The sequence below is a fragment of the Pleurodeles waltl genome, chromosome 10 (genome assembly GCF_031143425.1).
Source record: "Pleurodeles waltl isolate 20211129_DDA chromosome 10, aPleWal1.hap1.20221129, whole genome shotgun sequence".
Classification (NCBI taxonomy): Eukaryota; Metazoa; Chordata; class Amphibia; order Caudata; family Salamandridae; genus Pleurodeles; species Pleurodeles waltl.
The window spans coordinates 327,791,502-327,805,471 of record NC_090449.1 but is presented as its reverse complement, the minus strand read 5'-3'; the positions used below and the strand labels follow the sequence as shown (position 1 = coordinate 327,805,471).

Genomic DNA, 13,970 nt, shown 5'->3' with positions numbered 1-13,970 from the left:
ACATACACCTTGAGCAAAGAAAGGGCCAGACTTACAAGGCCCTATCGCCACCGGCACATCATCTTTAGTGACGCCCCGGTGGCACTATGTACTGTGCCGTATTTACAAGACGCCGTTCAACCACGTTTTGTGGCTTAACACCACCTTGTAAATACGGCCCCTTCACACGCAGCCCTTTCCCTGGAAGGGGCGTGCAATGGGCGTTGCTCTGGGTGGGCCACTGCAACACCATAGCATTTTGATGCTGCTCCAGTTTTACGAGTTTTTGTAAATCTGTGGCAGCGCCAAAATCCAAGCGCCATACAATGGGTGTCGTTATAGTGGAGAAACGAGCAGAAATGTTTTCATTTCTCCTCATTTTTGCTCTTTCTATGTGTGCTGCACGAACATATCGCCACTGAAGATTTCTGTTGTGCAGGAAGGTGTGCCTTCCTGAACAAAAACAATTTCCCCCTCCACGCAGCCATCCTTGTACCATGGCGCAAGGATGGCTGCGTTGGTGCTCGGCAGCTAATTTAGAGCTGGCGCAGAGGGAAGCACAGGGGTGCGCTGTATTCTACTAAATACGGCGCTTCCCTGCATTTTGAAAATGACTGAGTGCGAGGCTGCCAAATTTGGCAGAGCGTCTCACTCAGTCATCCTCTTGTAATTATGGGCCAAAAGGTCTAAAGGATAGAGGCGTTTTATGTCATGTTCGATGACGACCATGGAAATGACTCTAGTCATATTGCAGAAGAGAGAACCATGTGCATTTTCTTGCCTTGCGATGTATTCGCCCACTCTCTGCCCTCAACCCTAGGAGCAGGGTCTGAGCAGTGGTGCTTCTGTGCCCTCGCTCGTTGGTGTCCGGGTCCAAATCCCCAACACACCCTTTTTAGCAGAAAACACACAAATTTTACTCAAAATACACAAAGCTTGAAGATTCCTCATTCCACTCAAAGCATTGTTGTGCAAAATATTTTTAGCCTCAGGAGAAAAAAAGGATCACCATGCCTTGGCTTCCTTCCTGCTTGCTTTCAGTGTGCTCTGTGTGATGCTTTCACAGGCTCTGGTTTCAGGCATTTAGGCATCAGATATTTGTCTCTACCCGCAGCTGTGACTTTTCAGTACATCTGAGTGTACGCTTGCTGGCTGACAACGCTGCAATTTTCACACTTACTCCTCGCTTTGCGAGCAACTGCTGATCAAGTATAGAGGCAATCGGGCAAACATATGAGGGGAATTTTGCTCCTTCAGTCAAGCCCTCATGCTTGTTTCTGTAGTGTAGTGGTTATCACGTTCGCCTAACACGCGAAAGGTCCCCGGTTCGAGACCGGGCAGAAACAATGGGCAGTGTCTGCTTTTGTGTTTGCTCCCTAAAAGCTTAGTCTCACTCAGGGATGGCCTTTAAAAACTTGTGACCTGTGTAAAACTTGTATTACTATTGCAGGCCGGTAAAAAGTTATCTGCATCTTTGCGTAGTCGTGCATGTGCCTGGTTTCTTATTCTGTTTTTTACTTTTTTTTTTCTTGGCCATGTTATATTGTGGGGCCTTTAAACCTGTCACCTTGATAGGAACATTGCAAGTGGCAGCATCGACAAGTGCAGACTGAGGAGTCAGACCTAAACACAGACTCAGCTGTCAGGATGGCCGAGTGGTCTAAGGCGGCAGCCTCAAGAGAGCTTGATCTTCAGTTAAGCTAAGCATCCTGGTTTGCTCATGTAGTTGTGGGTTCATATCGCACTTCTGATAGGTCTATTTTCTGCCCTTAAATCTTCCTCTGCTTGCACAGCCAGCTCCCCACAACACTATCTTTGCAAGCTGCTGTAGCATATGAAAAGAAATCCACCAACCCTCCGGCTGGGCCCTCAATCAGCATTCCATGTATTTCTGGAAGGGGCATCTCAGTCACGCCTTCTGTTAGAGCTGCACCTTATCACTGTAACTACCATGCTGGTTTCTACTTAAGCAGTTGATTCCATCGTTTGAAGTGAGGCTCTCCTGCCACTTTTGGGCAGAGAAGGCACTGCCCCTGCAACAACAACAGGCAGACAAGCTCAACCTGGGTTTCCTGGTTAGGTGGGCGGAGCAGAATGGCAATGGTCCCTCCTTGTGACTTGAAATTAACATGAAGAAGACAGAGAGGCAGCTGGGAGTAGGCAGTACCCATGCACCCCTGAACACTGTCTTGCGATTTTCACCCAATTCTGAAATGAGTCGGGAGGAAAGGAGGTGATTTTCCTATCGAAGGCCATTCTGGGAATTCAGCCACCCCGCGTCTCCCAGGTGAGTGTTTCAGGCCTGTGAGGCACTCATATAAATCTCGCCTAATCGAGCACTGAGCGAGCAATTGTGCTTGAATACAAGAGGCATGCTCCTCTGGCTCAGGCGCAAGAGATGGCAGGCCCTTCAGTGCTTCTGGTCTGGAAGTCTACGGTGCAAGGGCCCAGGTCCTGCGGAGGCGTACAACTACCAGAAAGGGTCTGCTTTTCTCATCAGCGCCACAGTTCAGCTTGCTAGCATAGGGCTTCTTGACTACCTCTTGCCTTGCTAGAGGCAAAAAAAAAACCCTTGGCACAAAACATCAATTGCTATGGCACGCTTAGAAGGAGAGTCTCCAAGTGGCCCTGCTTTTTCACAAAGACACTTCAGAAGATGTTTGAAAGGCTTTTGCAGCAGCAGGCTCGTTGGTCTAGGGGTATGATTCTCGCTTTGGGTGTGAGAGGTCCCGGGTTCAAATCCCGGACGAGCCCGTGCCTTCATAGGTTCGATCTGTTTTTAAACAGGAGTATTTCTGCTTTCCACTCTTGTAAGATGCCATGGTGGAATGCATTGCATGCTTTCTACTGGTGTCGAGGCAGTTCGGCATGATGAAGGAGTGCGGGATTTCTTTCTAACTGCTTTTTTGTGTTGGAGCAGCACTTCTCGTTGGAACATGAAATGCACAGTGCTTCTCCAAAGTAATTGCAGGGCTGGTTTTGAAATCACCTCTTGGAATGAAAGTGATCCCAGTTCCTTTCTTCCAAAGGAAGAGATCCTGTCAGAAAGGCTCAGCTTTGAGCGTCATGAATATTGTCCCTTAGTCCTTGCATTCCAGTCCAAAGCATAGCCACATAAAGAAAGCAGGTGTGTCTGTTTCCAGTGCAGTGGTTCCAGTCCAATGCATAGCCACATGAAGCAAATAAGCAGGCGTTTCTGTAGTGTAGTGGTTATCACGTTCGCCTTACACGCGAAAGGTCCCTGGTTCGAGGCCAGGCAGAAACAGCAAGTTGCTGTGCTTTATCACATTATTTGCATTTACCACCTCACCTGACAGGTAAATTGAAATTAAAGAGGCTGTGTCTATCCCTCACCATCGTGAGGTACTACGCTCCAAGGGCATCGGTCTCAACTCACCAAGAGAAGACGATACACCTTACGGCAGTCAGTTGCTCCCTTTTTGACCTTTCCATTGAAGCCTGGGCCTACTGTGGTCAAGCCAGCCAAGGAAGGAAGGTATGAGAGCGAAAATGGCTTTCCTACCTTCACCAAGAACATACACCTTGAGCAAAGAAAGGGCCAGACTTACAAGGCCCTATCGCCACCGGCACATCATCTTTAGTGACGCCCCGGTGGCACTATGTACTGTGCCGTATTTACAAGACGCCGTTCAACCACGTTTTGTGGCTTAACACCACCTTGTAAATACGGCCCCTTCACACGCAGCCCTTTCCCTGGAAGGGGCGTGCAATGGGCGTTGCTCTGGGTGGGCCACTGCAACACCATAGCATTTTGATGCTGCTCCAGTTTTACGAGTTTTTGTAAATCTGTGGCAGCGCCAAAATCCAAGCGCCATACAATGGGTGTCGTTATAGTGGAGAAACGAGCAGAAATGTTTTCATTTCTCCTCATTTTTGCTCTTTCTATGTGTGCTGCACGAACATATCGCCACTGAAGATTTCTGTTGTGCAGGAAGGTGTGCCTTCCTGAACAAAAACAATTTCCCCCTCCACGCAGCCATCCTTGTACCATGGCGCAAGGATGGCTGCGTTGGTGCTCGGCAGCTAATTTAGAGCTGGCGCAGAGGGAAGCACAGGGGTGCGCTGTATTCTACTAAATACGGCGCTTCCCTGCATTTTGAAAATGACTGAGTGCGAGGCTGCCAAATTTGGCAGAGCGTCTCACTCAGTCATCCTCTTGTAATTATGGGCCAAAAGGTCTAAAGGATAGAGGCGTTTTATGTCATGTTCGATGACGACCATGGAAATGACTCTAGTCATATTGCAGAAGAGAGAACCATGTGCATTTTCTTGCCTTGCGATGTATTCGCCCACTCTCTGCCCTCAACCCTAGGAGCAGGGTCTGAGCAGTGGTGCTTCTGTGCCCTCGCTCGTTGGTGTCCGGGTCCAAATCCCCAACACACCCTTTTTAGCAGAAAACACACAAATTTTACTCAAAATACACAAAGCTTGAAGATTCCTCATTCCACTCAAAGCATTGTTGTGCAAAATATTTTTAGCCTCAGGAGAAAAAAAGGATCACCATGCCTTGGCTTCCTTCCTGCTTGCTTTCAGTGTGCTCTGTGTGATGCTTTCACAGGCTCTGGTTTCAGGCATTTAGGCATCAGATATTTGTCTCTACCCGCAGCTGTGACTTTTCAGTACATCTGAGTGTACGCTTGCTGGCTGACAACGCTGCAATTTTCACACTTACTCCTCGCTTTGCGAGCAACTGCTGATCAAGTATAGAGGCAATCGGGCAAACATATGAGGGGAATTTTGCTCCTTCAGTCAAGCCCTCATGCTTGTTTCTGTAGTGTAGTGGTTATCACGTTTGCCTAACACGCGAAAGGTCCCCGGTTCGAGACCGGGCAGAAACAATGGGCAGTGTCTGCTTTTGTGTTTGCTCCCTAAAAGCTTAGTCTCACTCAGGGATGGCCTTTAAAAACTTGTGACCTGTGTAAAACTTGTATTACTATTGCAGGCCGGTAAAAAGTTATCTGCATCTTTGCGTAGTCGTGCATGTGCCTGGTTTCTTATTCTGTTTTTTACTTTTTTTTTTCTTGGCCATGTTATATTGTGGGGCCTTTAAACCTGTCACCTTGATAGGAACATTGCAAGCGGCAGCATCGACAAGTGCAGACTGAGGAGTCAGACCTAAACACAGACTCAGCTGTCAGGATGGCCGAGTGGTCTAAGGCGGCAGCCTCAAGAGAGCTTGATCTTCAGTTAAGCTAAGCATCCTGGTTTGCTCATGTAGTTGTGGGTTCATATCGCACTTCTGATAGGTCTATTTTCTGCCCTTAAATCTTCCTCTGCTTGCACAGCCAGCTCCCCACAACACTATCTTTGCAAGCTGCTGTAGCGTATGAAAAGAAATCCACCAACCCTCCGGCTGGGCCCTCAATCAGCATTCCATGTATTTCTGGAAGGGGCATCTCAGTCACGCCTTCTGTTAGAGCTGCACCTTATCACTGTAACTACCATGCTGGTTTCTACTTAAGCAGTTGATTCCATCGTTTGAAGTGAGGCTCTCCTGCCACTTTTGGGCAGAGAAGGCACTGCCCCTGCAACAACAACAGGCAGACAAGCTCAACCTGGGTTTCCTGGTTAGGTGGGCGGAGCAGAATGGCAATGGTCCCTCCTTGTGACTTGAAATTAACATGAAGAAGACAGAGAGGCAGCTGGGAGTAGGCAGTACCCATGCACCCCTGAACACTGTCTTGCGATTTTCACCCAATTCTGAAATGAGTCGGGAGGAAAGGAGGTGATTTTCCTATCGAAGGCCATTCTGGGAATTCAGCCACCCCGCGTCTCCCAGGTGAGTGTTTCAGGCCTGTGAGGCACTCATATAAATCTCGCCTGATCGAGCACTGAGCGAGCAATTGTGCTTGAATACAAGAGGCATGCTCCTCTGGCTCAGGCGCAAGAGATGGCAGGCCCTTCAGTGCTTCTGGTCTGGAAGTCTACGGTGCAAGGGCCCAGGTCCTGCGGAGGCGTACAACTACCAGAAAGGGTCTGCTTTTCTCATCAGCGCCACAGTTCAGCTTGCTAGCATAGGGCTTCTTGACTACCTCTTGCCTTGCTAGAGGCAAAAAAAAAACCCTTGGCACAAAACATCAATTGCTATGGCACGCTTAGAAGGAGAGTCTCCAAGTGGCCCTGCTTTTTCACAAAGACACTTCAGAAGATGTTTGAAAGGCTTTTGCAGCAGCAGGCTCGTTGGTCTAGGGGTATGATTCTCGCTTTGGGTGTGAGAGGTCCCGGGTTCAAATCCCAGACGAGCCCGTGCCTTCATAGGTTCGATCTGTTTTTAAACAGGAGTATTTCTGCTTTCCACTCTTGTAAGATGCCATGGTGGAATGCATTGCATGCTTTCTACTGGTGTCGAGGCAGTTCGGCATGATGAAGGAGTGCGGGATTTCTTTCTAACTGCTTTTTTGTGTTGGAGCAGCACTTCTCGTTGGAACATGAAATGCACAGTGCTTCTCCAAAGTAATTGCAGGGCTGGTTTTGAAATCACCTCTTGGAATGAAAGTGATCCCAGTTCCTTTCTTCCAAAGGAAGAGATCCTGTCAGAAAGGCTCAGCTTTGAGCGTCATGAATATTGTCCCTTAGTCCTTGCATTCCAGTCCAAAGCATAGCCACATAAAGAAGCAGGTGTGTCTGTTTCCAGTGCAGTGGTTCCAGTCCAATGCATAGCCACATGAAGCAAATAAGCAGACATGTCTGTTTCTGTAGTGTAGTGGTTATCACGTTCGCCTTACACGCGAAAGGTCCCTGGTTCGAGGCCAGGCAGAAACAGCAAGTTGCTGTGCTTTATCACATTATTTGCATTTACCACCTCACCTGACAGGTAAATTGAAATTAAAGAGGCTGTGTCTATCCCTCACCATCGTGAGGTACTACGCTCCAAGGGCATCGGTCTCAACTCACCAAGAGAAGACGATACACCTTACGGCAGTCAGTTGCTCCCTTTTTGACCTTTCCATTGAAGCCTGGGCCTACTGTGGTCAAGCCATCCAAGGAAGGAAGGTATGAGAGCGAAAATGGCTTTCCTACCTTCACCAAGAACATACACCTTGAGCAAAGAAAGGGCCAGACTTACAAGGCCCTATCGCCACCGGCACATCATCTTTAGTGACGCCCCGGTGGCACTATGTACTGTGCCGTATTTACAAGACGCCGTTCAACCACGTTTTGTGGCTTAACACCACCTTGTAAATACGGCCCCTTCACACGCAGCCCTTTCCCTGGAAGGGGCGTGCAATGGGCGTTGCTCTGGGTGGGCCACTGCAACACCATAGCATTTTGATGCTGCTCCAGTTTTACGAGTTTTTGTAAATCTGTGGCAGCGCCAAAATCCAAGCGCCATACAATGGGTGTCGTTATAGTGGAGAAACGAGCAGAAATGTTTTCATTTCTCCTCATTTTTGCTCTTTCTATGTGTGCTGCACGAACATATCGCCACTGAAGATTTCTGTTGTGCAGGAAGGTGTGCCTTCCTGAACAAAAACAATTTCCCCCTCCACGCAGCCATCCTTGTACCATGGCGCAAGGATGGCTGCGTTGGTGCTCGGCAGCTAATTTAGAGCTGGCGCAGAGGGAAGCACAGGGGTGCGCTGTATTCTACTAAATACGGCGCTTCCCTGCATTTTGAAAATGACTGAGTGCGAGGCTGCCAAATTTGGCAGAGCGTCTCACTCAGTCATCCTCTTGTAATTATGGGCCAAAAGGTCTAAAGGATAGAGGCGTTTTATGTCATGTTCGATGACGACCATGGAAATGACTCTAGTCATATTGCAGAAGAGAGAACCATGTGCATTTTCTTGCCTTGCGATGTATTCGCCCACTCTCTGCCCTCAACCCTAGGAGCAGGGTCTGAGCAGTGGTGCTTCTGTGCCCTCGCTCGTTGGTGTCCGGGTCCAAATCCCCAACACACCCTTTTTAGCAGAAAACACACAAATTTTACTCAAAATACACAAAGCTTGAAGATTCCTCATTCCACTCAAAGCATTGTTGTGCAAAATATTTTTAGCCTCAGGAGAAAAAAAGGATCACCATGCCTTGGCTTCCTTCCTGCTTGCTTTCAGTGTGCTCTGTGTGATGCTTTCACAGGCTCTGGTTTCAGGCATTTAGGCATCAGATATTTGTCTCTACCCGCAGCTGTGACTTTTCAGTACATCTGAGTGTACGCTTGCTGGCTGACAACGCTGCAATTTTCACACTTACTCCTCGCTTTGCGAGCAACTGCTGATCAAGTATAGAGGCAATCGGGCAAACATATGAGGGGAATTTTGCTCCTTCAGTCAAGCCCTCATGCTTGTTTCTGTAGTGTAGTGGTTATCACGTTCGCCTAACACGCGAAAGGTCCCCGGTTCGAGACCGGGCAGAAACAATGGGCAGTGTCTGCTTTTGTGTTTGCTCCCTAAAAGCTTAGTCTCACTCAGGGATGGCCTTTAAAAACTTGTGACCTGTGTAAAACTTGTATTACTATTGCAGGCCGGTAAAAAGTTATCTGCATCTTTGCGTAGTCGTGCATGTGCCTGGTTTCTTATTCTGTTTTTTACTTTTTTTTTTCTTGGCCATGTTATATTGTGGGGCCTTTAAACCTGTCACCTTGATAGGAACATTGCAAGCGGCAGCATCGACAAGTGCAGACTGAGGAGTCAGACCTAAACACAGACTCAGCTGTCAGGATGGCCGAGTGGTCTAAGGCGGCAGCCTCAAGAGAGCTTGATCTTCAGTTAAGCTAAGCATCCTGGTTTGCTCATGTAGTTGTGGGTTCATATCGCACTTCTGATAGGTCTATTTTCTGCCCTTAAATCTTCCTCTGCTTGCACAGCCAGCTCCCCACAACACTATCTTTGCAAGCTGCTGTAGCATATGAAAAGAAATCCACCAACCCTCCGGCTGGGCCCTCAATCAGCATTCCATGTATTTCTGGAAGGGGCATCTCAGTCACGCCTTCTGTTAGAGCTGCACCTTATCACTGTAACTACCATGCTGGTTTCTACTTAAGCAGTTGATTCCATCGTTTGAAGTGAGGCTCTCCTGCCACTTTTGGGCAGAGAAGGCACTGCCCCTGCAACAACAACAGGCAGACAAGCTCAACCTGGGTTTCCTGGTTAGGTGGGCGGAGCAGAATGGCAATGGTCCCTCCTTGTGACTTGAAATTAACATGAAGAAGACAGAGAGGCAGCTGGGAGTAGGCAGTACCCATGCACCCCTGAACACTGTCTTGCGATTTTCACCCAATTCTGAAATGAGTCGGGAGGAAAGGAGGTGATTTTCCTATCGAAGGCCATTCTGGGAATTCAGCCACCCCGCGTCTCCCAGGTGAGTGTTTCAGGCCTGTGAGGCACTCATATAAATCTCGCCTAATCGAGCACTGAGCGAGCAATTGTGCTTGAATACAAGAGGCATGCTCCTCTGGCTCAGGCGCAAGAGATGGCAGGCCCTTCAGTGCTTCTGGTCTGGAAGTCTACGGTGCAAGGGCCCAGGTCCTGCGGAGGCGTACAACTACCAGAAAGGGTCTGCTTTTCTCATCAGCGCCACAGTTCAGCTTGCTAGCATAGGGCTTCTTGACTACCTCTTGCCTTGCTAGAGGCAAAAAAAAACCCTTGGCACAAAACATCAATTGCTATGGCACGCTTAGAAGGAGAGTCTCCAAGTGGCCCTGCTTTTTCACAAAGACACTTCAGAAGATGTTTGAAAGGCTTTTGCAGCAGCAGGCTCGTTGGTCTAGGGGTATGATTCTCGCTTTGGGTGTGAGAGGTCCCGGGTTCAAATCCCGGACGAGCCCGTGCCTTCATAGGTTTGATCTGTTTTTAAACAGGAGTATTTCTGCTTTCCACTCTTGTAAGATGCCATGGTGGAATGCATTGCATGCTTTCTACTGGTGTCGAGGCAGTTCGGCATGATGAAGGAGTGCGGGATTTCTTTCTAACTGCTTTTTTGTGTTGGAGCAGCACTTCTCGTTGGAACATGAAATGCACAGTGCTTCTCCAAAGTAATTGCAGGGCTGGTTTTGAAATCACCTCTTGGAATGAAAGTGATCCCAGTTCCTTTCTTCCAAAGGAAGAGATCCTGTCAGAAAGGCTCAGCTTTGAGCGTCATGAATATTGTCCCTTAGTCCTTGCATTCCAGTCCAAAGCATAGCCACATAAAGAAAGCAGGTGTGTCTGTTTCCAGTGCAGTGGTTCCAGTCCAATGCATAGCCACATGAAGCAAATAAGCAGGCATGTCTGTTTCTGTAGTGTAGTGGTTATCATGTTCGCCTTACACGCGAAAGGTCCCTGGTTCGAGGCCAGGCAGAAACAGCAAGTTGCTGTGCTTTATCACATTATTTGCATTTACCACCTCACCTGACAGGTAAATTGAAATTAAAGAGGCTGTGTCTATCCCTCACCATCGTGAGGTACTAAGCTCCAAGGGCATCGGTCTCAACTCACCAAGAGAAGACGATACACCTTACGGCAGTCAGTTGCTCCCTTTTTGACCTTTCCATTGAAGCCTGGGCCTACTGTGGTCAAGCCAGCCAAGGAAGGAAGGTATGAGAGCGAAAATGGCTTTCCTACCTTCACCAAGAACATACACCTTGAGCAAAGAAAGGGCCAGACTTACAAGGCCCTATCGCCACCGGCACATCATCTTTAGTGACGCCCCGGTGGCACTATGTACTGTGCCGTATTTACAAGACGCCGTTCAACCACGTTTTGTGGCTTAACACCACCTTGTAAATACGGCCCCTTCACACGCAGCCCTTTCCCTGGAAGGGGCGTGCAATGGGCGTTGCTCTGGGTGGGCCACTGCAACACCATAGCATTTTGATGCTGCTCCAGTTTTACGAGTTTTTGTAAATCTGTGGCAGCGCCAAAATCCAAGCGCCATACAATGGGTGTCGTTATAGTGGAGAAACGAGCAGAAATGTTTTCATTTCTCCTCATTTTTGCTCTTTCTATGTGTGCTGCACGAACATATCGCCACTGAAGATTTCTGTTGTGCAGGAAGGTGTGCCTTCCTGAACAAAAACAATTTCCCCCTCCACGCAGCCATCCTTGTACCATGGCGCAAGGATGGCTGCGTTGGTGCTCGGCAGCTAATTTAGAGCTGGCGCAGAGGGAAGCACAGGGGTGCGCTGTATTCTACTAAATACGGCGCTTCCCTGCATTTTGAAAATGACTGAGTGCGAGGCTGCCAAATTTGGCAGAGCGTCTCACTCAGTCATCCTCTTGTAATTATGGGCCAAAAGGTCTAAAGGATAGAGGCGTTTTATGTCATGTTCGATGACGACCATGGAAATGACTCTAGTCATATTGCAGAAGAGAGAACCATGTGCATTTTCTTGCCTTGCGATGTATTCGCCCACTCTCTGCCCTCAACCCTAGGAGCAGGGTCTGAGCAGTGGTGCTTCTGTGCCCTCGCTCGTTGGTGTCCGGGTCCAAATCCCCAACACACCCTTTTTAGCAGAAAACACACAAATTTTACTCAAAATACACAAAGCTTGAAGATTCCTCATTCCACTCAAAGCATTGTTGTGCAAAATATTTTTAGCCTCAGGAGAAAAAAAGGATCACCATGCCTTGGCTTCCTTCCTGCTTGCTTTCAGTGTGCTCTGTGTGATGCTTTCACAGGCTCTGGTTTCAGGCATTTAGGCATCAGATATTTGTCTCTACCCGCAGCTGTGACTTTTCAGTACATCTGAGTGTACGCTTGCTGGCTGACAACGCTGCAATTTTCACACTTACTCCTCGCTTTGCGAGCAACTGCTGATCAAGTATAGAGGCAATCGGGCAAACATATGAGGGGAATTTTGCTCCTTCAGTCAAGCCCTCATGCTTGTTTCTGTAGTGTAGTGGTTATCACGTTCGCCTAACACGCGAAAGGTCCCCGGTTCGAGACCGGGCAGAAACAATGGGCAGTGTCTGCTTTTGTGTTTGCTCCCTAAAAGCTTAGTCTCACTCAGGGATGGCCTTTAAAAACTTGTGACCTGTGTAAAACTTGTATTACTATTGCAGGCCGGTAAAAAGTTATCTGCATCTTTGCGTAGTCGTGCATGTGCCTGGTTTCTTATTCTGTTTTTTACTTTTTTTTTTCTTGGCCATGTTATATTGTGGGGCCTTTAAACCTGTCACCTTGATAGGAACATTGCAAGCGGCAGCATCGACAAGTGCAGACTGAGGAGTCAGACCTAAACACAGACTCAGCTGTCAGGATGGCCGAGTGGTCTAAGGCGGCAGCCTCAAGAGAGCTTGATCTTCAGTTAAGCTAAGCATCCTGGTTTGCTCATGTAGTTGTGGGTTCATATCGCACTTCTGATAGGTCTATTTTCTGCCCTTAAATCTTCCTCTGCTTGCACAGCCAGCTCCCCACAACACTATCTTTGCAAGCTGCTGTAGCATATGAAAAGAAATCCACCAACCCTCCGGCTGGGCCCTCAATCAGCATTCCATGTATTTCTGGAAGGGGCATCTCAGTCACGCCTTCTGTTAGAGCTGCACCTTATCACTGTAACTACCATGCTGGTTTCTACTTAAGCAGTTGATTCCATCGTTTGAAGTGAGGCTCTCCTGCCACTTTTGGGCAGAGAAGGCACTGCCCCTGCAACAACAACAGGCAGACAAGCTCAACCTGGGTTTCCTGGTTAGGTGGGCGGAGCAGAATGGCAATGGTCCCTCCTTGTGACTTGAAATTAACATGAAGAAGACAGAGAGGCAGCTGGGAGTAGGCAGTACCCATGCACCCCTGAACACTGTCTTGCGATTTTCACCCAATTCTGAAATGAGTCGGGAGGAAAGGAGGTGATTTTCCTATCGAAGGCCATTCTGGGAATTCAGCCACCCCGCGTCTCCCAGGTGAGTGTTTCAGGCCTGTGAGGCACTCATATAAATCTCGCCTAATCGAGCACTGAGCGAGCAATTGTGCTTGAATACAAGAGGCATGCTCCTCTGGCTCAGGCGCAAGAGATGGCAGGCCCTTCAGTGCTTCTGGTCTGGAAGTCTACGGTGCAAGGGCCCAGGTCCTGCGGAGGCGTACAACTACCAGAAAGGGTCTGCTTTTCTCATCAGCGCCACAGTTCAGCTTGCTAGCATAGGGCTTCTTGACTACCTCTTGCCTTGCTAGAGGCAAAAAAAAAACCCTTGGCACAAAACATCAATTGCTATGGCACGCTTAGAAGGAGAGTCTCCAAGTGGCCCTGCTTTTTCACAAAGACACTTCAGAAGATGTTTGAAAGGCTTTTGCAGCAGCAGGCTCGTTGGTCTAGGGGTATGATTCTCGCTTTGGGTGTGAGAGGTCCCGGGTTCAAATCCCGGACGAGCCCGTGCCTTCATAGGTTCGATCTGTTTTTAAACAGGAGTATTTCTGCTTTCCACTCTTGTAAGATGCCATGGTGGAATGCATTGCATGCTTTCTACTGGTGTCGAGGCAGTTCGGCATGATGAAGGAGTGCGGGATTTCTTTCTAACTGCTTTTTTGTGTTGGAGCAGCACTTCTCGTTGGAACATGAAATGCACAGTGCTTCTCCAAAGTAATTGCAGGGCTGGTTTTGAAATCACCTCTTGGAATGAAAGTGATCCCAGTTCCTTTCTTCCAAAGGAAGAGATCCTGTCAGAAAGGCTCAGCTTTGAGCGTCATGAATATTGTCCCTTAGTCCTTGCATTCCAGTCCAAAGCATAGCCACATAAAGAAAGCAGGTGTGTCTGTTTCCAGTGCAGTGGTTCCAGTCCAATGCATAGCCACATGAAGCAAATAAGCAGGCATGTCTGTTTCTGTAGTGTAGTGGTTATCACGTTCGCCTTACACGCGAAAGGTCCCTGGTTCGAGGCCAGGCAGAAACAGCAAGTTGCTGTGCTTTATCACATTATTTGCATTTACCACCTCACCTGACAGGTAAATTGAAATTAAAGAGGCTGTGTCTATCCCTCACCATCGTGAGGTACTACGCTCCAAGGGCATCGGTCTCAACTCACCAAGAGAAGATGATACACCTTACGGCAGTCAGTTGCTCC

General features: G+C 48.3%; 11 non-coding genes across 11 annotated transcripts; all 11 read left to right on the top strand.

Moving 5' to 3' along the window:
- Positions 1–1,252: 1,252 nt before the first annotated feature.
- On the top strand, positions 1,253–1,325 carry TRNAV-AAC (transfer RNA valine (anticodon AAC)). Its single transcript has one exon. It is a non-coding gene; the product is annotated as a tRNA-Val (tRNA).
- Positions 1,326–2,661: 1,336 nt separating this feature from the next.
- TRNAP-UGG (transfer RNA proline (anticodon UGG)) lies at positions 2,662–2,733 on the top strand. The gene has a single exon. It is a non-coding gene; the product is annotated as a tRNA-Pro (tRNA).
- A 438-nt stretch (positions 2,734–3,171) lies between these two features.
- Positions 3,172–3,244, top strand: TRNAV-UAC (transfer RNA valine (anticodon UAC)). Its single transcript has one exon. It is a non-coding gene; the product is annotated as a tRNA-Val (tRNA).
- Positions 3,245–4,765: 1,521 nt separating this feature from the next.
- Positions 4,766–4,838, top strand: TRNAV-AAC (transfer RNA valine (anticodon AAC)). The gene has a single exon. It is a non-coding gene; the product is annotated as a tRNA-Val (tRNA).
- A 1,851-nt stretch (positions 4,839–6,689) lies between these two features.
- Positions 6,690–6,762, top strand: TRNAV-UAC (transfer RNA valine (anticodon UAC)). Its single transcript has one exon. It is a non-coding gene; the product is annotated as a tRNA-Val (tRNA).
- A 1,521-nt stretch (positions 6,763–8,283) lies between these two features.
- TRNAV-AAC (transfer RNA valine (anticodon AAC)) lies at positions 8,284–8,356 on the top strand. Its single transcript has one exon. It is a non-coding gene; the product is annotated as a tRNA-Val (tRNA).
- Positions 8,357–9,691: 1,335 nt separating this feature from the next.
- On the top strand, positions 9,692–9,763 carry TRNAP-UGG (transfer RNA proline (anticodon UGG)). Its single transcript has one exon. It is a non-coding gene; the product is annotated as a tRNA-Pro (tRNA).
- A 444-nt stretch (positions 9,764–10,207) lies between these two features.
- TRNAV-UAC (transfer RNA valine (anticodon UAC)) lies at positions 10,208–10,280 on the top strand. Its single transcript has one exon. It is a non-coding gene; the product is annotated as a tRNA-Val (tRNA).
- A 1,521-nt stretch (positions 10,281–11,801) lies between these two features.
- TRNAV-AAC (transfer RNA valine (anticodon AAC)) lies at positions 11,802–11,874 on the top strand. Its single transcript has one exon. It is a non-coding gene; the product is annotated as a tRNA-Val (tRNA).
- A 1,336-nt stretch (positions 11,875–13,210) lies between these two features.
- On the top strand, positions 13,211–13,282 carry TRNAP-UGG (transfer RNA proline (anticodon UGG)). Its single transcript has one exon. It is a non-coding gene; the product is annotated as a tRNA-Pro (tRNA).
- Positions 13,283–13,726: 444 nt separating this feature from the next.
- Positions 13,727–13,799, top strand: TRNAV-UAC (transfer RNA valine (anticodon UAC)). Its single transcript has one exon. It is a non-coding gene; the product is annotated as a tRNA-Val (tRNA).
- The last annotated feature ends 171 nt before the right edge of the window (positions 13,800–13,970 follow it).